Raw genomic sequence first — 27,014 nt, 5'->3', positions numbered from 1 at the left:
TGGGGGGGGGGGGGGGGGAACCCAACGGGCTGGACCAGCGCATAGATTGGACCTAAGGGTTAGAGGGGGTTAGGGGGGCTTGGGGGGGGTCTGAGGGAGGTTGGGAGGGGTAATGGGGGGTATTGGGGGTATCTGAGGGGGTAATGGGGATATCTGGGGTGGTAATGGGGGGTATTGGGGCTATCTGGGGGGGTATTGGGGGTATCTTGGGGGGTAATGGGGGCTATTGGGGGGGTATTGGGGGGTATTGAGGGGGTAATGTTGGGTATTGAGAGGGTAATGCGGGTACTGGGGGTATCTAGGGGGGTAATGTGGGGTATTGGGAGTAACTGGGGGGTAATGTGGGGTATTGGGGGTATCTGGGGGGTATTGGGGGTATCTGGGGGGCTATTGGGGGTATTTGGGGGGTAATGGGGGGTATTGATGGGGTAATGGGGGTATCTGGGGGTATCTGGGGGGTTAATGGGGGGTATTGGGGGGGTAATGCAGGCATCTGGGGGAGTAATGGGGGTATCTGGGGGAGTAATGGGGGATATTGAGAGGGTAATGGGGGTATTGGGGGTATCTGGGGGGGTAATAGGGGTATCTGGGGGGATAATGGGGGGTATTGGGGGGGTATTGGGGCTATCTGGGGGGGTATTGGGGGGTATTGAGGGGGTAATGGGGGGTATTGAGGGGCTGAGGGTGATATGGGGGGCTATGGGGAGATTGCCATTTCGAGCCCATTTATGGCAATCTTGGGTGTGATTTGGGGCCATCTGGGGGCAATTAGGGGCTATTTGGGGCCATTTACGTCCATTTAGGGGCTATTTTGAGCCATTTAGGGCCATTTTGGGGTGATTTGGTGCCATTTAGGGCCATTTAGGGCCATTTTGGGGTGATTTGGTGCCATTTTGGTGCCATTTAGGGCCATTTTGGGGTGATTTGGTGCCATTTTGGTGCCATTTAGGGCCATTTAGGGGTGATTTGGGTCCATTTGGGGGGCACTTAGGGCCATGTTGGGGTCATTTACGTCCATTGAGGTGCTATTCGGGACCATTTAGGGCCATTTTGGGGTGATTTGGGGCCATTTAGGGCCATTTAGGGCCATTTTGGGGTGATTTGGTGCCATTTTGGTGCCATTTAGGGCCATTTTGGGGTGATCTGGGTCCATTTGGGGGGCACTTAGGGCCATGTTGGGGTCATTTAGGGCCATTGAGGTGCTATTCGGGACCATTTAGGGCCATTTTGGGGTGATTTGGGTCCATTTGGGGGGCATTTAGGGCCATGTTGGGGTCATTTACGTCCATTGAGGTGCTATTTGGGACCATGTAGGGCCATTTTGGGGTGATTTGGTGCCATTTTGGTGCCATTTGGTGCCATTTTGGTGCCATTTAGGGCCATTTTGGGGCCATGTAGGGCCATTTAGGGGTGATCTGGGTCCATTTGGGGCCATTTAGGGCCATGTTGGGGACATTTAGGGCCATTTAGGTGCTATTCGGGACCATTTAGTGCCGTTTTGGGGTGATTTGGTGCCATTTAGGGCCATTTTGGGGTGATTTGGTGCCATTTTGGTGCCATTTAGTGCCGTTTTGGGGTGATTTGGGGCCATTTGGGGGGCACTTAGGGCCATGTTGGGGTCATTTAGGGCCATTGAGGTGCTATTCGGGACCATTTAGGGCCATTTTGGGGTGATTTGGGGCCATTTTGGTGCCATGTAGGGCCATTTTGGGATGATTTGGTGCCATTTTGGGGTGATTTGGGGCCATTTTGGTGCCATGTAGGGCCATTTTGGGGTGATTTGGTGCCATTTTGGTGCCATTTAGTGCCATTTTGGGGTGATTTGGGTCCATTTGGGGGGCATTTAGGGCCATGTTGGGGTCATTTAGGGCCATTGAGGTGCTATTCGGGACCATTTAGGGCCATTTTGGGGTGATTTGGGGCCATTTAGGGCCATTTTGGGGTGATTTGGGGCCATTTTGGTGCCATGTAGGGCCATTTTGGGGTGATTTGGTGCCATTTTGGGGCCATTTAGTGCCATTTTGGGGTGATTTGGGGCCATTTGGGGGGCACTTAGGGCCATGTTGGGGTCATTTAGGGCCATTGAGGTGCTATTCGGGACTATTTAGGGCCATTTTGGGGTGATTTGGGGCCATTTTGGTGCCATTTGGTGCCATTTTGGTGCCATTTAGGGCCATTTTGGGGCCATGTAGGGCCATTTTGGGGTGATTTGGGGCCATTTGGGGGGCACTTAGGGCCATGTTGGGGTAATTTACGTCCATTTACGTGCTATTCGGGACCATGTAGGGCCATTTTGGGGTGATTTGGGGCCATTTAGGGCCATTTAGGGCCATTTTGGGGCCATTTAGTGCCGTTTTGGGGTGATTTGGTGCCATTTGGGGGGCATTTAGGGCCATGTTGGGGTCATTTACATCCATTTAGGTGCTATTTGGGACCATTTAGGGCCATTTTGGGGTGATTTGGTGCCATTTTGGTGCCATTTAGGGCCATTTAGGGGTGATCTGGGTCCATTTGGAGGGCACTTAGGGCCATGTTGGGGTCATTTACGTCCATTGAGGTGCTATTCGGGACCATTTAGGGCCATTTTGGGGTGATTTGGGGCCATTTTGGGGCCATTTAGGGCCATTTTGGGGTGATTTGGGTCCATTTTGGTGCCATTTAGGGCCATTTTGGGATGATTTGGTGCCATTTTGGTGCCATTTAGGGCCATTTTGGGGTGATCTGGGGCCATTTGGGGGGCACTTAGGGCCATGTTGGGGTCATTTAGGGCCATTGAGGTGCTATTCGGGACCATTTAGTGCCATTTTGGGGTGATTTGGTGCCTTTTTGGTGCCATTTAGGGCCATTTTGGGGTGATTTGGGGCCATTTTGGTGCCATTTAGGGCCATTTTGGGGTGATTTGGGTCCATTTGGGGGGCATTTAGGGCCATGTTGGGGTCATTTAGGGCCATTTAGGTGCTATTTGGGACCATTTAGTGCCGTTTTGGGTTGATTTGGTGCCATTTAGGGCCATTTAGGGCCATTTTGGGGTGATTTGGGGCCATTTGGGGGCCACTTAGGGCCATGTTGGGGTCATTTAGGGCCATTTAGGTGCTATTTGGGACCATTTAGGGCCATTTTGGGGTGATTTGGTGCCATTTGGGGGGCACTTAGGGCCATGTTGGGGTCATTTACATCCATTTAGGTGCTATTCGGGACCATTTAGTGCCATTTTGGGGTGATTTGGTGCCATTTTGGTGCCATTTAGGGCCATTTTGGGATGATTTGGGGCCATTTGTGGGGCACTTAGGGCCATGTTGGGGTCATTTAGGGCCATTGAGGTGCTATTCAGGACCATTTAGTGCCGTTTTGGGGTGATTTGGGGCCATTTGAGGGGCATTTAGGGCCATGTTGGGGTCATTTAGGGCCATTGAGGTGCTATTCGGGACCATTTAGTGCCGTTTTGGGGTGATTTGGGGCCATTTTGGTGCCATTTAGGGCCATTTTGGGGTGATTTGGTGCCATTTTGGTGCCATTTAGGGCCATTTAGGGGTGATCTGGGTCCATTTGGGGGCATTCAGGGCCATGTTGGGGTCATTTGGGGCCATTTAGGTGCTATTTGGGACCATTTAGTGCCGTTTTGGGGTGATTTGGGGCCATTTTGGGGCCATTTAGGGCCATTTTGGGGTGATTTGGTGCCATTTTGGTGCCATTTAGTGCCATTTTGGGGTGATTTGGGTCCATTTGGGGGGCACTTAGGGCCATGTTGGGGTCATTTAGGGCCATTGAGGTGCTATTTGGGACCATTTAGGGCCATTTTGGGGTGATTTGGTGCCATTTTGGTGTCATTTAGGGCCATTTTGGGGTGATTTGGGGCCATTTTGGTGCCATTTAGGGCCATTTTGGGGTGATTTGGGGCCATTTTGGTGCCATTTAGGGCCATTTTGGGGTGATTTGGGGCCATTTTGGTGCCATTTAGGGGTGATTTGGGTCCATTTGGGGGGCACTTAGGGCCATGTTGGGGTCATTTAGGGCCATTGAGGTGCTATTCGGGACCATTTAGTGCCGTTTTGGGGTGATTTGGGGCCATCTGGGGGGCACTTAGGGCCATGTTGGGGTCATTTAGGGCCATTTAGGTGCTATTCGGGACCATGTAGGGCCATTTTGGGGTGATTTGGGGCCATTTGGGGGGCACTTAGGGCCATTTTGGGGTGATTTGGGTCCATTTGAGGGGCATTTAGGGCCATGTTGGAGTCATTTAGGGCCATTTAGGTGCTATTTGGGACCATTTAGTGCCGTTTTGGGGTGATCTGGGTCCATTTGGGGGGCACTTAGGGCCATGTTGGGGTCATTTACGTCCATTGAGGTGCTATTCGGGACCATTTAGGGCCATTTTGGGGTGATTTGGTGCCATTTTGGGGCCATGTAGGGCCATTTTGGGGTGATTTGGGGCCATCTGGGGGGCACTTAGGGCCATGTTGGGGTCATTTAGGGCCATTGAGGTGCTATTCGGGACCATTTAGGGCCATTTTGGGGTGATTTGGGGCCATTTTGGTGCCATTTGGTGCCATTTTGGTGCCATTTAGGGCCATTTTGGGGCCATGTAGGGCCATTTTGGGGTGATTTGGGTCCATTTGGGGGGCACTTAGGGCCATGTTGGGGTCATTTAGGGCCATTTAGGTGCTATTCGGGACCATTTAGTGCCGTTTTGGGGTGATTTGGGGCCATCTGGGGGGCACTTAGGGCCATGTTGGGGTCATTTAGGGCCATTTAGGTGCTATTCGGGACCATTTAGGGCCATTTTGGGGTCATTTGGGGCCATTTTGGGGCCATGTAGGGCCATTTAGGGGCTATTTTGAGCCATTTAGGCCCACTTAGGGCCATTTTGGGGTGATTTGGTGCCATTTTGGTGCCATTTAGGGCCATTTTGGGGTGATTTGGGGCCATTTGGGGGGCACTTAGGGCCATGTTGGGGACATTTAGGGCCATTGAGGTGCTATTCGGGACCATTTAGGGCCATTTTGGGTCCATTTGGGGTTATTTAGGGTGTTCTATATCCCACCTGTAGGTGCAGCCCCTGCACCCAGTGCCCCACGGGTCTATAGGCGCCGCTGCCGTTGTTCCATTGGAACTGGAAGATGTCGTAACGACCCGGAGCGTCACCGTTCTCATTGAACATCACCGGAGTGCCGGCACTGCCTAAACCAGTACAGACCAGTATAAACCAGTATAGACCAGTATGGACCAGTATGGACCAGTATGGACCAGTATGGACCAGTATAAACCAGTGTGGGCCACTACAAACCAGCACGGACCAGTACAAACCAGTATGGACCAGTAAAAACAGTACAAAACCAATCCCAATTGCTCTCAGTATCCTCCCAATCCACCCCAGTTCATCCCAGTCCCTCCCAGTCCATCCCAGTTTATCCCAATCCATCCCAGTCCCTCCCAATCATCCCCCATTCCCACCCACTCCCCTCCCAATCCATCCCAGTTTATCCCAGTCCCCCCCCATTCCCACCCACTCCCCTCCCAGTTCATCCCAGTTTATCCCAGTCCCTCCCAGTCCCCCCCCTTCCCTCTCAGTCCATCCCAGTCCCTCCCAGTTCATCCCAGTTTATCCCAATCCATCCCAGTTCATCCCAGTTTATCCCATTTGCTCCCAGTCCCCCCCATTCCCTCCCAATCCATCCCAGTCCATCCCAGTTCCTCCCAGTTACTCCCAATACATTCCAGTCCCCCCCCCATTCCCACCCTCTCCCCTCCCAGTCCATCCCAGTCCCCTCTCAATCCCTCCCAGTCTCTCCCATTCCCCCCCATTCCCACCCACTCCCCTCCCAGTCCATCCCAGTTTATCCCAGTTGCTCCCATTCCCCCCCATTCCATCCCATTCCATCCCAGTCCCTCCCAGTTCATCCCAGTTACTCCCAATGTTTATCCCAGTTGCTCCCAGCCCCCCCATTCCCTCCCAGTCCATCCCAGTTTATCCCAGTTGCTCCCAGTCCCCCCCATTCCATCCCAGTCCATCCCAGTCCCTCCCAGTTCCTCCCAGTTACTCCCAATGTTTATCCCATTCCCCCCCATTCCCACCCACTCCCCTCCCAGTCCATCCCAGTTTATCCCAGTTGCTCCCATTCCCCCCCATTCCTACCCTCTCCCCTCCCAGTCCATCCCACTCCCCTCCCAATCCATCCCAGTTTATCCCAGTCCCCCCCCATTCCCTCCCACTCCCCTCCCAGTCCATCCCAGTTTATCCCAGTTGCTCCCAGTCCCCCCCCCATTCCCTCCCAGTCCCACCCAGTCCATCCCAGTTTATCCCAGTTGCTCCCAATCCCTCCCCCTTCCCTCCCAGTCCATCCCAGTCCATCCCAGTTTATCCCAGTCCATCCCAGTCCCTCCCAATCATCCCCCATTCCCACCCACTCCCCTCCCCTCCCAGTCCATCCCAGTCCATCCCAGTCCATCCCAGTTCATCCCAGTTTATCCCAGTTTATCCCAGTCCATCCCAGTCCATCCCAGTCCATCCCAGTCTGATCCCAGTCCATCCCAGTCCATCCCAGTCCCTCCCAGTCCATCCCAGTTTATCCCACTCCCCTCCCAGTTCATCCCAGTTTATCCCAGTCCCTTCCAGTCCCCCCCCCATTCCCACCCAGTCCCCCCCAGTCCCTCCCAATTGCTCCCAATCCATCCCAGTCTCTCCCAGTCCCCCCCATTCCCACCCACTCCCCTCCCAGTCCATCCCAGTTTATCCCAGTTGCTCCCAGTCCCCCCCCCTTCCCTCCCAATCCATCCCAGTTTATCCCAATCCATCCCAGTTTATCCCAGTCTCTCCCAGTCCCCCCCCATTCCCACCCACTCCCCTCCCAGTCCATCCCAGTTTATCCCAGTCCCCCCCATTCCCTCCCAGTCCATCCCAGTCCATCCCAGTTCATCCCAGTTTATCCCAGTCCATCCCAGTTCATCCCAGTTCATCCCAGTTGCTCCCAGTCCCCCCCATTCCCTCCCAATCCATCCCAGTTTATCCCAATCCATCCCAGTTTATCCCAGTTTATCCCAGTCCCCCCCATTCCCCCCCCTTCCCTCCCAGTCCATCCCAGTTTATCCCAGTTGCTCCCAGTCCCCCCCAGTCCATCCCAGTCCCTCCCAGTTCCTCCCAGTTACTCCCAATGTTTATCCCAGTCCCTCCCAGTCTCTCCCATTCCCCCCCATTCCCACCCCCATTCCCTCCCATTCCCCCCCATTCCCACCCACTCCCCTCCCATTCCCCCCCCTTCCCTCCCAGTCCATCCCAATCCATCCCAGTTTATCCCATTCCCCCCCATTCCCTCCCAATCCATCCCAGTTTATCCCAGTTGCTCCCATTCCCCCCCATTCCCTCCCAGTCCCTCCCAGTCCCTCCCATTCCCCCCCATTCCCTCCCAGTCCCTCCCAGTTGCTCCCACCGCTCACCATTGAAGGCCACCTTCCTGATGTGCTGCAGGAGCCTCCTCCCGTCGGGGGGGTCCATGTGTGAGCAGAGCCCCCCCCCGGGGCAAACCTCCAGCAGCAGGTTGTGGAGCCCGTGGGCCATGGCCAGCACCGCGTCGATCACAAACTGCACCTTCCCCTCCTGCTCGTACGGAGAGTCACGGCCGATCCGCTCACGGCCTGACCCACAAGTGGGGGGCAGACCCATAAGTGTGGGGCAGACCCATAAGTGTGGGGTAGACCCATAAGTGTGGGGCAGAACCACAAGTGTGGGGCAGAACCACAAGTGGGGGGAGAGGACCCATAAGTGTGGGGCAAACCCATAAGTGTGGGGCAGACCCATAAACGTGGGGCAGACCCATAAGTGTGGGGAGAGGACCCATAAGTGTGGGGAGAGGACCCATAAGTGTGGGGCAGACCCATAAGTTTGGGGTAGACCCATAAGTGTGGGGCAGACCCACAAGTGTGGGGCAGACCCATAAGTGTGGGGCAGGGGGGATGTGGGGCAGACACATAAGTGTGGGGCAGATACATAAGTGTAGGGCAGAACCATAAGTGTGGGGCAGACCCACAAGTGTGGGGCAGGGGGGATGTGGGGCAGACACATAAGTGTGGGGCAGATACAGAAGTGTGGGGCAGAACCAGAAGTGTGGGGTAGACACATAAGTGTGGGGCAGAACCAGAAGTGTGGGGCAGACACATAAGTGTGGGGCAGACACATAAGTGTGGGGCAGACACATAAGTGTGGGGCAGAACCAGAAGTGTGGGGCAGACCCACAAGTGTGGGGCAGAACCACAAGTGTGGGGCAGAACCATAAGTGTGGGGCAGGGGAGATGTGGGGTGCCAGACCCATAAGTGTGGGGAGAGGACCCATAAGTGTGGGGCAGAACCACAAGTGTGGGGCAGAACCAGAAGTGTGGGGAGAGGACCCATAAGTGTGGGGAGAGGACCCATAAGTGTGGGGCAGACCCATAAGTGTGGGGTAGGTGGGATGTGGGGCAGAACCAGAAGTGTGGGGCAGGTGGGATGTGGGGCAGACCCATAAGTGTGGGGCAGGTGGGATGTGGGGCAGACCCACAAGTGTGGGGCAAACCCAGAAGTGTGGGGTAGACCCAGAAGTGTGGGGCAGACCCAGAAGTGTGGGGCAGGTGGGATGTGGGGTGCCAGACCCTTAAGTGTGGGGAGAGGACCCATAAGTGTGGGGCAGACCCATAAGTGTGGGGCAGACCCATAAGTGTGGGGCAAGTGGGATGTGGGGTGCCAGACCCATAAGTGTGGGGCAGGGTAAGGGGAGGGGGGTCATAAGTGTGGGGAGCTGCCCCATAAGTGTGCCCCATAAGTGTGGGGAGATGATCCAGAAGTGTGGGGAGCAGGCTATGGTGCACTATGGGGCAGGCTATGGGGCACTATGGGGCAGGTTATGGGGCAGGTTATGGGGCAGATTATGGGCCAGGTTATGGGCCAGGTTATGGGGCAGATTATGGGGCAGGTTATGGGGCAGGTTATGGGCCAGGTTATGGGGCAGATTATGGGCCAGGTTATGGGCCAGGTTATGGGGCAGATTATGGGGCAGGTTATGGCCCTACCTGTACACTTGCGTGTGGGTCCGGCGGCGCCGTGGGGCAGGTTATGGGGCGCGCTGTGGGGCAGGTGGCAGCCAAAATCCTCCTCCCAGAACTCGTGGAACCAAAGGTTGCGCCGGTTGTTCTCCAATGAGCGAGACGTGAAGTACTCATCAAAACCTATGGGGCGCCCCACTGAGCTATAGGGCTGGCCCCATAGCAGCCCCATAGCGGCCCCATAGTGGCCCCATAGGCAAGGGGTCGCTATAGGGCTGCTGTGGAATAGCTATGGGGTCGCTGTAGGGGCTGTATGGGGCCGTGTAGGGCTGCTGTGGAGCAGCTATGGGGTGCTATGGGGCAGCTATGGGGTCTCTATGGGGCAGCTATCAGGTCTCTATGGGGCCGCTATGGGGTCTCCATGGGGCAGCTATGGGGTCTCTATGGGGCAGCTACAGGGTCTCTATGGGGCAGCTATGGGGCCGCTATGGGGCAGCTATCAGGTCTCTATGGGGCAGCTATCAGGTCTCTATGGGGCCGCTATGGGGTCTCTATGGGGCAGCTATGGGGTCTCTATAGGGCAGCTACGGGGTCTCTATGGGGCAGCTACGGGGTCTCTATGGGGCAGCTATGGGGTCTCTATGGGGCAGCTATCAGGTCTCTATGGGGCCGCTATCAGGTCTCTATGGGGCAGCTATGGGGTCTCTATGGGGCAGCTATGGGGTCTCTATGGGGCAGCTATCAGGTCTCTCTAGGGCAGCTATGGGGTCTCTATGGGGCAGCTATCAGGTCTCTATGGGGCCGCTATCAGGTCTCTATGGGGCAGCTATGGGGTCTCTATGGGGCAGCTATGGGGTCTCTATGGGGCAGCTATCAGGTCTCTCTAGGGCAGCTATGGGGTCTCTATGGGGCAGCTATCGGGTCTCTATGGGGCAGCTATCAGGCCTCTATGGGGCAGCTATGGGGTCTCTATGGGGCAGCTATCAGGTCTCTATGGGGCAGCTATGGGGTCTCCATGGGACAGCTATGGGGTCTCTATGGGGCAGCTATGGGGTCTCTATGGGGCAGCTATCAGGTCTCTATGGGACAGCTATGGGGTCTCTATAGGGCAGCTATGGGGTCTCTATGGGGCAGCTATCAGGTCTCTATGGGACCGCTATGGGGGTCTCTATGGGGCAGCTACGGGGTCTCTATGGGGCAGCTATGGGGCAGCTATGGGGTCTCTATGGGGCAGCTATCAGGTCTCTATGGGGCATCTATGGGGCAGCTATGGGGTCTCTATGGGGCAGCTATCAGGTCTCTATGGGGCATCTATGGGGCAGCTATGGGGTCTCTATGGGGCAGCTATGGGGTCTCTATGGGGCAGCTATGGGGCAGCTATGGGGCCGCTATGGGGTCTCTATGGGGCAGCTATGGGGTCTCTATGGGGCAGCTATGGGCTCTCTATGGGGCAGCTATGGGGCCGCTATGGGGCAGCACTGACCGGGCACGGAGGCTCTCTTGGGCAGGATGGTGATGGCTCCATGTGCCGCCCCCTCCAGTCCCTGCACGGGGCCCAGTTTCGCCCCCCAACTGTCGGATCCAACCCAGGCAAAGTGACCTGACAGGTTGGCACGAGTGGCCGCCTCCAGGACGCGGCTACGGGGGATACGGGGGGCAGGGGGTTAATGGGAGGGAATGGGATATAATGGGAGGGAATGGGATATAATGGGAGGGAATGGGATATAATGGGAGGGAATGGGAGGGGACTGGGATAGACTGGGAGGGAATGGAAGGGGACTGGGATAGACTGGAATATACTGGGATGGGAATGGGAGGGACTGGGAGGGAATGGGAGGGGACTGGGATGGGAATGGGATAGACTGGGATGGGAATGGGATAGACTGGGAGGGAAAGGGAGGGACTGGGATATACTGGGAGGGAATGGGATAGACTGGGATAGACTGGGATGGGAATGGGATAGACTGGGATAGACTGGGAGGGAATGGGAGGGACTGGGATAGACTGGGATGGGAATGGGAGGGACTGGGATATACTGGGATAGACTGGGAGGGAATGGGATAGACTGGGATAGACTGGGAGGGACTGGGATAGACTGGGATGGGAATGGGATAGACTGGGATAGACTGGGATAGACTGGGAGGGACTGGGATATACTGGGATGGGAATGGGATAGACTGGGATATACTGGGAGGGAATGGGATAGACTGGGATAGACTGGGAGGGAATGGGATAGACTGGGATATACTGGGAGGGAATGGGAGGGACTGGGATAGACTGGGAGGGAATGGGAGGGGACTGGGATGGGAATGGGATAGACTGGGATATACTGGGAGGGAATGGGAGGGGAATGAGATAGACTGGGAGGGAATGAGATAGACTGGGATAGACTGGGATGGGAATGGGATGGACTGGGATAGACTGGGATGGGAATGGGAGGGACTGGGATAGACTGGGATAGACTGGGATAGACTGGGATAGACTGGGAGGGAATGGGAGGGGACTGGGATAGACTGGGAGGGAATGGGATAGACTGGGATAGACTGGGATGGGAATGGGATAGACTGGGATATACTGGGATGGGAATGGGAGGGACTGGGATATACTGGGAGGGAATGGGAGGGACTGGGATAGACTGGGATGGGAATGGGATGGACTGGGAGGGACTGGGAGGGAATGGGATGGACTGGGATATAATGGGAGGGAATGGGATGGACTGGGATAGACTGGGATGGGAATGGGATAGACTGGGAGGGACTGGGAGGGAATGGGAGGGACTGGGATATACTGGGAGGGAATGGGATGGACTGGGATAGACTGGGATATAATGGGAGGGAATGGGAAGGGACTGGGATGGACTGGGATGGACTGGGAGGGAATGGGAAGGGACTGGGATGGACTGGGATGGACTGGGAGGGAATGGGAAGGGACTGGGATGGACTGGGAGGGAATGGGAGGGGAATGAGATAGACTGGGATGGGAATGGGAGGGAATGGGAGGGACTGGGATATACTGGGAGGGAATGGAAGGGGACTGGGATAGACTGGGAGGGAATGGGATAGACTGGGATATACTGGGATGGGAATGGGATAGACTGGGATATACTGGGAGGGAATGGGAGGGGACTGGGATAGACTGGGATAGACTGGGATGGGAATGGGATAGACTGGGATAGACTGGGATGGGAATGGGATAGACTGGGATAGACTGGGATGGGAATGGGAGGGACTGGGATAGACTGGGAGGGAATGAGATAGACTGGGATATACTGGGATGGGAATGGGAGGGGACTGGGATAGACTGGGATAGACTGGGATGAGAATGGGAGGGGACTGGGATAGACTGGGATAAACTGGGATGGGAATGGGATAGACTGGGATATACTGGGAGGGAATGGGAGGGGAATGAGATAGACTGGGATATACTGGGAGGGAATGGGAGGGACTGGGATATACTGGGATGGGAATGGGATAGACTGGGATATACTGGGAGGGAATGGGAGGGACTGGGATATACTGGGATGGGAATGGGATAGACTGGGATATACTGGGAGGGAATGGGAGGGACTGGGATATACTGGGATGGGAATGGGATAGACTGGGATATACTGGGATGGGAATGGGAGGGACTGGGATGTACTGGGATGGGAATGGGATAGACTGGGATATACTGGCAGGGAATGGGAGGGACTGGGATATACTGGGAGGGAATGAGATAGACTGGGATATACTGGGATGGGAATGAGATAGACTGGGATATACTGGGATGGGAATGGGAGGGGACTGGAAGGGACTGGGAGAGACTGGGAGGGACTGGGAGGGACTGGGAGGGACTGGGATGGACTGGGATGGACTGGGATAGATTGGGAAGGGACTGGGATGGAATGGGACAGAATGGGGGTTAATGGAGTGGACTGGGAGGAATTAGGAGAGATTGGGATAGATTGGGAAGGGACTGGAATGGACTGGGAAGGGACTGGGAGCGACTGGGAGGGACTGGGATGGACTGGGATGGATTGAAAGGGACTGGGAAGGGAATGGGAGGGACTGGGATGAACTGGGAGGGAATGGGAAGGAAAGGGAGGGGAAGGGAGGGAGTGGGATGGACTGGGATAGACTGGGAAGGGACTGGGAGCAGGTGGGGGGGGATTGAAGGGACTGGAAGGGACTGGGAGGGAATGGGATGGGCTGGGAGGGAATGGGAATGGACTGGGATGGACTGGGATGGACTGGGAATGGACTGGGATGGACTGGGAGGGAATGGGAATGGACTGGGATGGACTGGGATGGACTGGGAATGGACTGGGAATGGACTGGGATGGACTGGGAGGGAATGGGAATGGACTGGGATGGACTGGGAATGGACTGGGATGGACTGGGAGCAGGTGGGGGGCAATGGGATGGGATGGGATAGACTGGGAGGGACTGGGATAGATTGGGAAGGGAGTGGGGGGGACTGGGACAAACTGGGATGGACTGGGAGGGATGGGGAAGGTACTGGGAGGGAATAGGACAGACTGAGATAGATTGGGAAGGGACTGGGAGATATACTGGTGTATACTGGTGTATACTGGTGTATAGTGGTGCATACTGATGTATACTGGTGTATACTGGTCTATACTGGTGCATACTGGTGCATAGTGGTGTATACTGGTGTATACTGGTCTATACTGGTGCATACTGGTGTATACTGGTGTATACTGGTGTATACTGGTCTATACTGGTGCATACTGGTGTATACTGGTCTATACTGGTGTACACTGGTGTATACTGGTCTATACTGGTGTATACTGGTCTATACTGGTGTACACTGGTGTATACTGGTCTATACTGGTGCATACTGGTGTATACTGGTGTATACTGGTGTACACTGGTGTATACTGGTGTATACTGGTCTATACTGGTGTATACTGGTGTATAATGGTGCATACTGGTGCATACTGGTGTACACTGGTGTATACTGGTCTATACTGGTGCATACTGGTGCATACTGGTGTATACTGGTCTATACTGGTGTATACTGGTGTATAATGGTGCATACTGGTGTATACTGGTGTATAGTGGTGCATATAGGTCTATACAGGTGCATACTGGTCTATACTGGTGCATACAGGTGTATACTGGTGTATACTGGTGCATACTGGTGTATACTGGTACGTACCGTATGTCGTCCTCGTGTGCGAAGAGCACGACCCCGCGTGCGGTCGATGTCTCCATCAGCCGCTGCACAACCTGCGCGTAGGCACCGGCACGAGGCTCCCGGGGGATCTTAATGGACTGCGCAATGCACAGCCCCCCTGCAGCACACACCAGTACGGACCAGTATGGACCAGTATGGACCAGTACGGACCAGTATGGACCAGTACGGACCAGTATGGGCTGGCATGGAGCAGTTGGTTGAGACCACCCCCCCCGTGGGGTGTTGGGAGGAGGGGGTGCAGTACCCACAACTCGGCCCTCCCAGTATGGACCAGCATGGCCCAGTATGGCCCAGTATGGTCCCCCATCCCTCCCAGTATGGCCCAGTATGGCCCAGTATGGCCCAGTATGGTCCCCCATCCCTCCCAGTATGGCCCAGTATGGCCCAGTATGGTCCCCCATCCCTCCCAGTATGGCCCAGTATGGCCCAGTATGGTCCCCCATCCCTCCCAATATGGCCCAGTATGTTCCCCCATCCCTCCCAGTATGGCCCAGCATGGTCCCCCATCCCTCCCAGTATGGCCCAGTATGGTCCCCCATCCCTCCCAGTATGGCCCAGTATGGTCCCCCATCCCTCCCAGTATGGCCCAGCATGGTCCCCCATCCCTCCCAGTATGGCCCAGTATGGTCCCCCATCCCTCCCAGTATGGCCCAGTATGGCCCAGTATGGTCCCCAATCCCTCCCAGTATGGCCCAGTATGGCCCAGTATGGTCCCCCATCCCTCCCAGTATGGCCCAGTATGGCCCAGTATGGTCCCCCATCCCTCCCAGCATGGCCCAGTATGGCCCAGTATGGTCCCCAATCCCTCCCAGTATGGCCCAGTATGGTCCCCCATCCCTCCCACTATGGCCCAGTATGGTCCCCCATCCCTCCCAGTATGGCCCAGTATGGCCCCCCATCCCTCCCAATATGGCCCAGCATGGTCCCCCATCCCTCCCACTATGGCCCAGTATGGTCCCCCATCCCTCCCAGTATGGCCCAGTATGGTCCCCCATCCCTCCCAGTATGGCCCAGCATGGTCCCCCATCCCTCCCAGTATGGCCCAGTATGGTCCCCCATCCCTCCCAGTATGGCCCAGTATGGTCCCCCATCCCTCCCAGTATGGCCCAGCATGGCCCAGTATGGTCCCCCATCCCTCCCAATATGGCCCAGCATGGTCCCCCATCCCTCCCAGTATGGCCCAGTATGGTCCCACATCCCTCCCAGTATGGCCCAGTATGGTTCCCCATCCCTCCCAGTATGGCCCAGCATGGTCCCCGATCCCTCCCAGTATGGCCCAGTATGGTCCCCCATCCCTCCCAGTATGGCCCAGTATGGTCCCCCATCCCTCCCAGTATGGCCCAGCATGGTCCCCCATCCCTCCCAGTATGGCCCACTATGGTCCCCCATCCCTCCCAGTATGGCCCAGTATGGCCCCCCATCCCTCCCAATATGGCCCAGCATGGTCCCCCATCCCTCCCACTATGGCCCAGTATGGTCCCCCATCCCTCCCAGTATGGCCCAGTATGGTCCCCCATCCCTCCCAGTATGGCCCAGCATGGTCCCCCATCCCTCCCAGTATGGCCCAGTATGGTCCCCCATCCCTCCCAGTATGGCCCAGTATGGTCCCCCATCCCTCCCAGTATGGCCCAGTATGGTCCCCCATCCCTCCCAGTATGGCCCACTATGGTCCCCCATCCCTCCCAGTATGGCCCACTATGGTCCCCCATCCCTCCCAGTATGGCCCACTATGGTCCCCCATCCCTCCCAGTATGGCCCAGTATGGTCCCCCATCCCTCCCAGTATGGCCCAGCATGGTCCCCCATCCCTCCCAGTATGGCCCAGTATGGTCCCCCATCCCTCCCAGTATGGCCCAGCATGGTCCCCCATCCCTCCCAGTATGGCCCACTATGGTCCCCCATCCCTCCCAGTATGGCCCAGTATGGTCCCCCATCCCTCCCAGTATGGCCCAGCATGGTCCCCCATCCCTCCCAGTATGGCCCACTATGGTCCCCCATCCCTCCCAGTATGGCCCAGTATGGTCCCCCATCCCACCCAGTATGGCCCAGCATGGTCCCCCATCCCTCCCAGTATGGCCCAGCATGGTCCCCCATCCCTCCCAGTATGGCCCACTATGGTCCCCCATCCCTCCCAGTATGGCCCAGTATGGTCCCCCATCCCTCCCAGTATGGCCCAGTATGGTCCCCCATCCCTCCCAGCATGGCCCAGTATGGCCCAGCATGGTCCCCCATCCCTCCCAGTATGGCCCAGTATGGTCCCCCATCCCTCCCAGTATGGCCCAGTATGGTCCCCCATCCCTCCCAGTATGGCCCAGCATGGTCCCCCATCCCTCCCAGTATGGCCCAGCATGGTCCCCCATCCCTCCCAGTATGGCCCACTATGGTCCCCCATCCCTCCCAGTATGGCCCAGTATGGTCCCCCATCCCTCCCACTATGGCCCAGTATGGTCCCCCATCCCTCCCAGCATGGCCCAGTATGGCCCAGTATGGTCCCCAATCCCTCCCAGTATGGCCCAGTATGGTCCCCCATCCCTCCCAGTATGGCCCAGTATGGCCCCACATCCCTCCCAGTATGGCCCAGTATGGTCCCCCATCCCTCCCAGTATGGCCCCACATCCCTCCCATTATAGCCCACCATGACCCCCTCATCTCTCCCACTATGCCCCTCATCCCAGTCCCCTCCCATCTCCTCCCAGTGCCCCCCAGTCCCTCCCAGTTCCCCTCATCCCCTCCCAGTCCATCCCAGTCCCTTCTATCCCCCCTCAATCCATCCCATTCCCCTCCCAGTGCCCCCCAGTCCATCCCAGTCCCCTCCTATCCCCCCTCAATCCATCCCAGTGCTCCCCATTGCCCCCCATTGCCCCCACCGGCCTCTCTGGAGCTCTGCATGAAGGCATCGACCCTGCTCTCCCCATAGCTGCCCTCCCATTCCCTCCCAGTCCCCCCCAGTCCATCCCAGCCCCCCTCAATCCATCCCAGTCCATCCCAGTTCCCCCCTATCCCACCTCAAACCATCCCAGTGCCCCCCATTGCCCTCCTATCCCCTCCCAGTGCCCCCCATTGCCCTCCTATCCCCTCCCAGTGCCCCCCATTGCCCTCCTATCCCTCCCAGTGCCCCCCATTGCCCTCCTATCCCCTCCCAGTGCCCCCCATTCCCCCCCATTGCCCTCCTATCCCTCCCAGTGCCCCCCATTGCCCTCCTATCCCCTCCCAGTGCCCCCCATTCCCCCCCATTGCCCTCCTATCCCTCCCAGTGCCCCCCATTGCCCTCCTATCCCCTCCCAGTGCCCCCCATTGCCCTCCTATCCCCTCCCAGTGCCCCCCATTGCCCTCCTATCCCCACCCAGTGCCCCCCATTGCCCTCCTATCCCCTCCCAGTGCCCCCCATTGCCCTCCTATTCTCTCCCATTGCCCTCCTATCCCCTCCCCAGTGCCCCCCATTGCCCTCCTATCCCCACCCAGTGCCCCCCATTGCCCTCCTATTCTCTCCCAGTGCCCCCCATTCCCCCCCAGTGCCCCCCATTGCCCTCCTATTCCCTCCCCAGTGCCCCCCATTGCCCTCCTATCCCCACCCAGTGCCCCCCATTGCCCTCCTATCCCTCCCCAGTGCCCCCCATTGCCCTCCTATCCCCTCCCAGTGCCCCCCATTGCCCTCCTATCCCTCTCAGTGCCCCCCATTGCCCTCCTATCCCCTCCCAGTGCCCCCCATTGCCCTCCTATTCTCTCCCATTGCCCTCCTATCCCCTCCCCAGTGCCCCCCATTGCCCTCCTATCCCCACCCAGTGCCCCCCATTGCCCTCCTATTCTCTCCCAGTGCCCCCCTTTGCCCTCCTATCCCCTCCCAGTGCCCCCCATTGCCCTCCTATCCCCTCCCAGTGCCCCCCATTGCCCTCCTATCCCCTCCCAGTGCCCCCCATTGCCCTCCTATTCTCTCCCATTGCCCTCCTATCCCCTCCCCAGTGCCCCCCATTGCCCTCCTATCCCCCCCCAGTGCCCCCCATTGCCCTCCTATCCCTCCCCAGTGCCCCCCATTGCCCTCCTATCCCCTCCCAGTGCCCCCCATTGCCCTCCTATCCCTCCCCAGTGCCCCCCATTGCCCTCCTATCCCTCCCCAGTGCCCCCCATTGCCCTCCTATCCCCTCCCAGTGCCCCCCATTGCCCTCCTATCCCTCTCAGTGCCCCCCATTGCCCTCCTATCCCCTCCCAGTGCCCCCCATTGCCCTCCTATCCCCTCCCAGTGCCCCCCATTGCCCTCCTATTCTCTCCCATTGCCCTCCTATCCCCTCCCCAGTGCCCCCCATTGCCCTCCTATCCCCACCCAGTGCCCCCCATTGCCCTCCTATTCTCTCCCAGTGCCCCCCATTCCCCCCCAGTGCCCCCCATTGCCCTCCTATTCCCTCCCCAGTGCCCCCCATTGCCCTCCTATCCCCACCCAGTGCCCCCCATTGCCCTCCTATTCTCTCCCAGTGCCCCCCTTTGCCCTCCTATCCCCTCCCAGTGCCCCCCATTGCCCTCCTATCCCCTCCCAGTGCCCCCCATTGCCCTCCTATCCCCTCCCAGTGCCCCCCATTGCCCTCCTATTCTCTCCCATTGCCCTCCTATCCCCTCCCCAGTGCCCCCCATTGCCCTCCTATCCCCCCCCAGTGCCCCCCATTGCCCTCCTATCCCTCCCCAGTGCCCCCCATTGCCCTCCTATCCCCTCCCAGTGCCCCCCATTGCCCTCCTATCCCTCCCCAGTGCCCCCCATTGCCCTCCTATCCCTCCCCAGTGCCCCCCATTGCCCTCCTATCCCTCCCCAGTGCCCCCCATTGCCCTCCTATCCCCTCCCAGTGCCCCCCATTGCCCTCCTATCCCTCTCAGTGCCCCCCATTGCCCTCCTATCCCCTCCCAGTGCCCCCCCATTGCCCTCCTATCCCCTCCCAGTGCCCCCCATTGCCCTCCTATCCCCCCCCACTGCCCCCCATTGCCCTCCTATCCCCTCCCAGTGCCCCCCATTGCCCTCCTATCCCTCTCAGTGCCCCCCATTGCCCTCCTATCCCCACCCAGTGCCCCCCATTGCCCTCCTATCCCCTCCCAGTGCCCCCCATTGCCCTCCTATTCTCTCCCATTGCCCTCCTATCCCCTCCCCAGTGCCCCCCATTGCCCTCCTATCCCCACCCAGTGCCCCCCATTGCCCTCCTATTCTCTCCCAGTGCCCCCCATTCCCCCCCAGTGCCCCCCATTACCCTCCTATTCCCTCCCCAGTGCCCCCCATTGCCCTCCTATCCCCACCCAGTGCCCCCCATTGCCCTCCTATTCTCTCCCAGTGCCCCCCATTGCCCTCCTATCCCCTCCCAGTGCCCCCCATTGCCCTCCTATCCCCTCCCAGTGCCCCCCATTGCCCTCCTATTCTCTCCCATTGCCCTCCTATCCCCTCCCCAGTGCCCCCCATTGCCCTCCTATCCCCTCCCAGTACCCCCCAGTGCCCCCCATTGCCCTCCTATCCCTCCCCAGGGCCCCCCATTGCCCTCCTATCCCCACCCAGTGCCCCCCATTGCCCTCCTATCCCTCCCCAGTGCCCCCCATTGCCCCCCAGTACCCCCCATTGCCCTCCTATCCCTCCCCAGTGCCCCCCATTGCCCCCCAGTACCCCCCATTGCCCTCCTATCCCTCCCAGTGCCCCCCATTGCCCTCCTATCCCCTCCCAGTGCCCCCCAGTGCCCCCCATTGCCCTCCTATCCCCACATAGTGCCCCCCATTGCCCTCCTATCCCCTCCCAGTGCCCCCCATTGCCCTCCTATCCCCTCCCAGTGCCCCCCATTCCCCCCCATTGCCCTCCTATCCCCACATAGTGCCCCCCATTGCCCTCCTATCCCCTCCCAGTGCCCCCCATTCCCCCCCAGTGCCCCCCATTGCCCTCCTATCCCCCCCCAGTGCTCCCCATTGCCCCCCATTGCCCCCACCGGCCTCTCTGGAGCTCTGCAGGAAGGCATCGACCCTGCTCTCCCCATAGCTGCCCTCCCATTCCCTCCCAGTCCCCCCAGTCCATCCCAGTCCCCTTCAATCCATCCCAGTCCATCCCAGTTCCCCCCTATCCCACCTCAAACCATCCCAGTGCCCCCCATTGCCCTCCAATCCCTCCCAGTACCCCCCATTGCCCTCCTATCCCCTCCCAGTGCCCCCCATTGCCCTCCTATCCCCTCCCAGTGCCCCCCATTGCCCTTCTATCCCCTCCCATTCCCCCCCATTCCCCCCCATTCCCCCCCAATGCCCCCCATTCCCTCCCAGTGCCCCCCATTGCCCCCCATTCCCCCCCAGTGCCCCCCATTGCCCTCCTATCCCCTCCCAGTGCCCCCCATTGCCCTCCTATCCCCTCCCAGTGCCCCCCATTGCCCTCCTATCCCCTCCCATTCCCCCCCATTCCCCCCCATTCCCCCCCAATGCCCCCCATTCCCTCCCAGTGCCCCCCATTGCCCCCCATTCCCCCCCAGTGCCCCCCATTGCCCTCCTATCCCCTCCCAGTGCCCCCCATTGCCCTCCTATCCCCTCCCAGTGCCCCCCATTGCCCTCCTATCCCCTCCCATTCCCCCCCAATGCCCCCCATTCCCTCCCAGTGCCCCCCATTGCCCCCCATTCCCCCCCAGTGCCCCCCATTGCCCTCCTATCCCCTCCCAGTGCCCCCCATTGCCCTCCTATCCCCTCCCATTCCCCCCCATTCCCCCCATTCCCCCCCAATGCCCCCCATTCCCTCCCAGTGCCCCCCATTGCCCCCCATTCCCTCCCAGTGCCCCCCATTGCCCTCCTATCCCTCCCCAGTGCCCCCCATTGCCCTCCTATCCCTCCCCAGTGCCCCCCATTGCCCTCCTATCCCCTCCCATTCCCCCCCATTGCCCTCCTATCCCTCCCCATTGCCCCCCATTGCCCTCCTATCCCCTCCCCAGTACCCCCCATTGCCCTCCTATCCCCTCCCATTCCCCCCCATTGCCCCCCATTGCCCCCACCGGCCTCTCTGGAGCTCTGCAGGAAGGCACTGACCCCGCTCTCCCCATAGCTGCCCTCCCATTCCCTCCCATTCCCTCCCAGTCCATCCCAGTTCCCTCCCACTCTATCCCAATGCTCTCCCAGTCCCCCCAGTCCATCCCAGCCCCACTCAATCCATCCCAGTCCCCACCTATTCCCCCTCAAACCATCCCAGTGCCCCCCATTGCCCTCCTATCCCTCCCCAGTGCCCCCCATTGCCCTCCTATCCCCTCCCAGTGCCCCCCATTGCCCCTCATTGCCCCCACCGGCCTCTCTGGAGCTCTGCAGGAAGGCATCGACCCCGCTCTCCCCATAGCTGCCCTCGGAGGCCAAAGTGCTGACGTATTTCCATCCCAACGCTCTGACCAAGGCCACCATGGCCTGAGCCTGGTACGAGTCGGGGGCACCACGCGGGAGAAGAACTCGTAGCGACCGCGGTCACTCAGCTCCGGAGCCGTGGAGGCGTAACTGATCTGAGGCATCTGGGGGGGAAAGAAGGAGTTCTATGGGGTTATGTGGGGCTGGGGGGGTTAGGGATGTGGGGCTGGAGGAGTTGGGGGGCTGATGGAGTTTGGGGGCTGAAGGATGGTCAGCACCATGGACAGCACCGCTATGGAGCTGGGTAGGGGGTTGACGTGGGGCTGAGGGTTGATGTGGGGCTGGGTGGGGTAATGTGGGGCTGGGGGGGTTGATGTGGGGTTGGGGGGGTTGATGTGGGGCTGGGGGGGGTAATGTAGGGCTGGGAGAGTTAGTGTGGGGCTGGGGGGGTTGATGTGGAGGGGGTGTTGATGCGGGGGCTGGGGGGGGTTGATGTGAGGCTGAGGGTTGATGTGGGGCTGGGGGGGTTGGTGTGGGGGGCACCACACGGGAGAAGAACTCGTAGTGACCGCGGTCACTCAGGTCTGGAGCCGTGGAGGCGTAACTGATCTGAGGCATCTGGGGGGGAAGAAGGAGTTCTATGGGGTTATGTGGGGCTGGAGGAGTTGGGGGGCTGATGGAGTTTGGGGGCTGATGGAGTGAGTGGGGGCTGATGGATGGCCAGCACCATGGACAGCACCTCTATGGAGCTGGGTAGGGGGTTGATGTGGGGCTGGGGGTTGATGTGGGGCTGGGGGGAGTTGATGTGGGGCTGGGGGTTGAAGTGGGGCTCGGGGGGTTGACGTGGGGCTGGGGGGGTTGACGTGGGGCTGGGGGGGTTGACGTGGGGCTGGGGGGTTGACGTGGGGCTGGGGGGGTGATGTGGGGCTGGGGGTTGATGTGGGGCTGGGGGGTTGATGCGGGGCTGGGGGGGTTGACGTTGGGGCTGCGGGGGTTGACATGGGGCTGGGGGGTTGATGTGGGGCTGGGGGGGTTGACATGGGGCTGGGGGGTTGATGTGGGGCTGGGGGGGTTGACGCGGGGCTGGGGGTTGATGTGGGGCTGGGGGGTTGACATGGGGCTGGGGGGTTGATGTGGGGCTGGGGGGGTTGACGCGGGGCTGGGGGTTGATGTGGGGCTGGGGGGGTTGACGTGGGGCTGGGGGGGTTGATGTGGGGCTGGGGGGGTTGACGCGGGGCTGGGGGGGTGATGTGGGGCTGGGGGGGTGATGTGGGGCTGGGGGGTTGATGTGGGGCTGGGGGGGTTGATGTGGGGCTGGGGGGGTTGGTGTAGGGCTGGGGGGGTTGATGTGGGGCTGGGGGGGTTGATGTGGGGCTGGGGGGGTCAGAGATGTGGGGCAGGGGGGTGAATTGGAGATGGGGGGTTGGGGACGTCCCTGTGTGTCCCCCCACTTACCCCCACAAGCTCCTCTTACTCCCCCATAACTTCCATATCCCACCCTATAACCCCCTATATTCCCCCACTCCGTATCCCCCCATATCCCCCTCACCCCCCCATGCCACCCCATATCCCTCCAATCTCCCCATAACCCCACATTACCCCTCCCATCCCCCACACCCCCCATTTACCCCTCCATATCCCCATCTCCCCATAGCCCCCCATAACCCTCCCCATATAATCCCCAATAACCCCCCCCCAACCCCCTTTTCCCCCAAGTCACCCCATAATCCCTTCCATATCCCCCCCATACCCCCTATATCCCCCCAAACCCCCATATCCCCCCAATTCCACCCCATAATCCCCTCTATATCCCCCCCATGCCCCCTATATCCCTCCCATCCCCCCCATCTCCCCATAGCCCCCCATAACCCTCCCCATATCGTCCCCAATAATCCCCCCAAACCCCCATATCCCCCCAATTCCACCCCATAATCCCCTCCATATCCCCCCCATACCCCCTATATCCCTCCCATCCCCCCCATCTCCCCATAGCCCCCCATAACCCTCCCCATATCGTCCCCAATAACCCCCCCAACCCTCATACCCCCCCATTCCACCCCATAATCCCCACCATATCCCCCCCATTCCCCCAATATCCCCCCCAACCCCATATCCCCCCAATTCCACCCCATTTACCCCTCCATATCCCCCCCATGCCCCCTATATCCCTCCCAACTCCCATATCCCCCCCAATTCCACCCCATTTACCCCTCCATATCCCCCCATCCCCCCTATATCCCTCCCATCCCCCCATCTCCCCATAGCCCCCCATAACCCTCCCCATATCGTCCCCAATAACCCCCCCAACCCCCATATCCCCCCAATTCCACCCCATAATCCCTTCCATATCCCCCCCATACCCCCTATATCCCTCCCAACCCCCATATCCCCCCAATTCCACCCCATAATCCCCACCATATCCCCCCCATGCCCCCTATATCCCTCCCAACCCCCATATCCCCCCAATTCCACCCCATTTACCCCTCCATATCCCCCCATACCCCCTATGTCCCCCCCAACCCCCATATCCCCCCAATTCCACCCCATTTACCCCTCCATATCCCCCCCATACCCCCTATATCCCCCCCAACCCCCATATCCCCCCAATTCCACCCCATTTACCCCTCCATATCCCCCCCATGCCCCCTATATCCCTCCCAACCCCCATATCCCCCCAATTCCACCCCATTTACCCCTCCATATCCCCCCATACCCCCTATGTCCCCCCCAACCCCCATATCCCCCCAATTCCACCCCATAATCCCCTCCATATCCCCCCATACCCCCTATATCCCCCCCAACCCCATATCCCCCCAATTCCACCCCATTTACCCCTCCATATCCCCCCCATGCCCCCTATATCCCTCCCACCCCCATATCCCCCCAATTCCACCCCATAATCCCCTCCATATCCCCCCCATACCACCTATATCCCCCCAAACCCCCATATCCCCCCAATTCCACCCCATAATCCCTCCATATCCCCCCCATACCCCTATATCCCTCCCAACCCCCCCATCTCCCCCTCCACGACCCCCCACCCCCATTTTATCCCCCCTCGTACCGCAAAGAGCCTCAGCACGTTGGCCACCATAATAGACACGGAGCTGGCCGACGCTCCAATGACCCCCACCAACCTCTCAGGTGGGGCCCTGGGTGGGGGTCTCCCATCGGCGCAGACCCCCTCCCCTTCAGCAGGGGGCAGCAGAGCCCTGACGAAACTCAAAGCCTGTTCTAACGCGTAGGTATCACGAGAGCAAGTGTCGGCGATACGAGCCCCTAAGGTGACGTTGGGGAGGAGTTGGGGGTCTCGATTGACCCGGTCCAAAGCGTAAAGCATGGCCTCCAAGCGTTGGATCCCCTTCTCTCTTTTAAGGGCACCGCAAGGGACCCCCGCCGGACCACGGCCGTGAACGGGGAAAAGACCCCCCAGGGTCAGATCGCCCTCCAGCCGGATGGCGTGAGGCTGAGTGGGAGCCGGGGGGAAGCAGCCGCAGCCGGGAAGGAGGGTCAGCACCACGGACAGCAACGCTATGGGGAAGAGATACATGGGGGTTAAGGATGGTCAGCACCATGGACAGCACCGCTATGGGGAAGAGATACATGGGGGTCAATGAGGGTCAGCACCATGGACAGCACCGCTATGGGCAGAGATACATGGGGGTCAATGAGGGTCAGCACCATGGACAGCACCGCTATGGGGCAGATACATGGGGGTCAATGAGGGTCAGCACCATGGACAGCACCGCTATAGGCAGAGATACATGGGGGTCAATGAGCGTCAGCACCACGGACAGCACCGCTATGGGGCAGAGATACATGGGGGTCAATGAGGATCAGCACCATGGACAGCACCGCTATGGGGCAGAGATACATGGGGGTCAATGAGGGTCAGCACCACGGACAGCACCGCTATGGGGTAGAGATACATGGGGGTCAATGGGGGTCAGCACCACGGACAGCACCGCTATGGGGCAGAGATACATGGGGGTCAATGAGGGTCAGCACCACGGACAGCACCGCTATGGGGCAGAGATACATGGGGGTCAATGAGGGTCAGCACCATGGACAGCACCGATATGGGCAGAGATACATGGGGGGTCAATGAGGATCAGCACCATGGACAGCACCACTATGGGGCAGAGATACATGAGGGTCAATGAGGATCAGCACCATGGACAGCACCGCTATGGGGCAGAGATACATGGGGGTCAATGAGGATCAGCACCATGGACAGCACCGCTATGGGGAAGAGATACATGGGGGTCAATGAGGGTCAGCACCACGGACAGTACCGCTATGGGGCAGAGATACATGGGGGTCAATGAGGGTCAGCACCATGGACAGCACCGCTATGGGGCAGAGATACATGGGGGTCAATGAGGGTCAGCACCATGGACAGCACCGCTATGGGGCAGAGATACATGGGGGTCAATGAGGGTCAGCACCACGGACAGCACCGCTATGGGGCAGAGATACATGGGGGTCAATAAGGGTCAGCACCACGGACAGCACCGCTATGGGCAGAGATACATGGGGGTCAGGGGTGGGATGTCGGCCTGGGGGGTAGGGGATGTGGGGCTTGGGGGGGTTGATGTGGGGCTGGGGGGTCGGGGATGCGGGGTTGGAGGGGGATGTGGGGGTTTATGTGGGGCTGGGGTCCCGGGGTTCTCTATGGGGCACTTTGGGGTCCCAGGATGCCTATGGGGCACGGTGGGAGGCACTTGGGGGTCCCAGCATCCCTATGGGGCATGGGGGGCCTCAGGGTTCTCTATGGGGCAAGGGGAGGGTCCCAGGGTCTTCTATGGGGCACGAGGGGGCGGGTCCCCGGGTCCCTATGGGGCACAAGGGGGGGGGTCCCAGGGTCCCTATGGGGCACTTGGGGGTCCCAGTGTCCTCTATGGGTCAGGGGGGGGTTCACGTATGGGTCCCCCAGCCCCATAGATCTCCCCCCCCCCCCCCCTCACCTCGCTCCATTTGCTGCTGCCTCCTCCGCTTCTGCCCCACATTAAACACAGCTGTTAATGAAGGGGGGGGGGAGCTTAAATGGGGGGGGGGGGGGCTTAAATATGGGGGGGGGGCAACAGCTGTAAAGAGGGGGGGATTAAGGAGCCCAATCCCATGGGATTATTATGGGATGGGGCTTTTTTTTTGGGGGGGGGGGTTGGTAATCCTATAATCCCCGCTGCTCCAATGCTGCCCATATAAGGGGGGGGGGGATGGGATAGAAACCCCCCCCTCAATGGCCTCAATAAGACCCTAAATGGGGGGGGGGGGACACAATACAACCACCCACCCCCAGTGTCCTTATAAGCCCTTAAATGGGGGGGGGGGGGACACTATGTTAAACCCCCCCCCCCATATGTTGCCATAGAGGTGGGGGGAGGGGGGGGAGGATATAAAGGCCACCCCCCCACCCTGAATGTCGCCATTGAGTCCCATATGGGGGGGGGGCATTTAAAGGGGCTATGGGGGGGGGTATATGGTATT

At 59.2% G+C, this 27,014-nt stretch overlaps 1 pseudogene across 1 annotated transcript in view; it reads right to left on the bottom strand.

The window, feature by feature from the left end:
• Window positions 1-26,570, bottom strand: part of LOC146751214 (metabotropic glutamate receptor 6-like) — a 28,953-nt pseudogene extending 2,383 nt beyond the window's left edge. The window contains exons 1-8 of the transcript XR_014941785.1: window positions 26,492-26,570; window positions 24,589-25,055; window positions 21,473-21,688; window positions 14,170-14,305; window positions 10,493-10,647; window positions 9,037-9,192; window positions 7,432-7,629; window positions 5,042-5,178 (exon numbers count right to left, since the gene is read on the bottom strand). The product of XR_014941785.1 is annotated as a metabotropic glutamate receptor 6-like (transcript). The remainder of the gene's footprint in view (window positions 1-5,041; window positions 5,179-7,431; window positions 7,630-9,036; window positions 9,193-10,492; window positions 10,648-14,169; window positions 14,306-21,472; window positions 21,689-24,588; window positions 25,056-26,491) is intronic.
• Between the last annotated feature and the right edge of the window lie 444 nt (window positions 26,571-27,014).

The sequence above is a fragment of the Coturnix japonica genome, unplaced genomic scaffold, assembly GCF_054131305.1.
Source record: "Coturnix japonica strain WE unplaced genomic scaffold, WE-NBRP24 Scf112, whole genome shotgun sequence".
Lineage (NCBI taxonomy): Eukaryota > Metazoa > Chordata > Aves > Galliformes > Phasianidae > Coturnix > Coturnix japonica.
The sequence above is the reverse complement of the archived record's forward strand: the minus strand, read 5'-3'. Positions and strand labels throughout refer to the sequence as shown.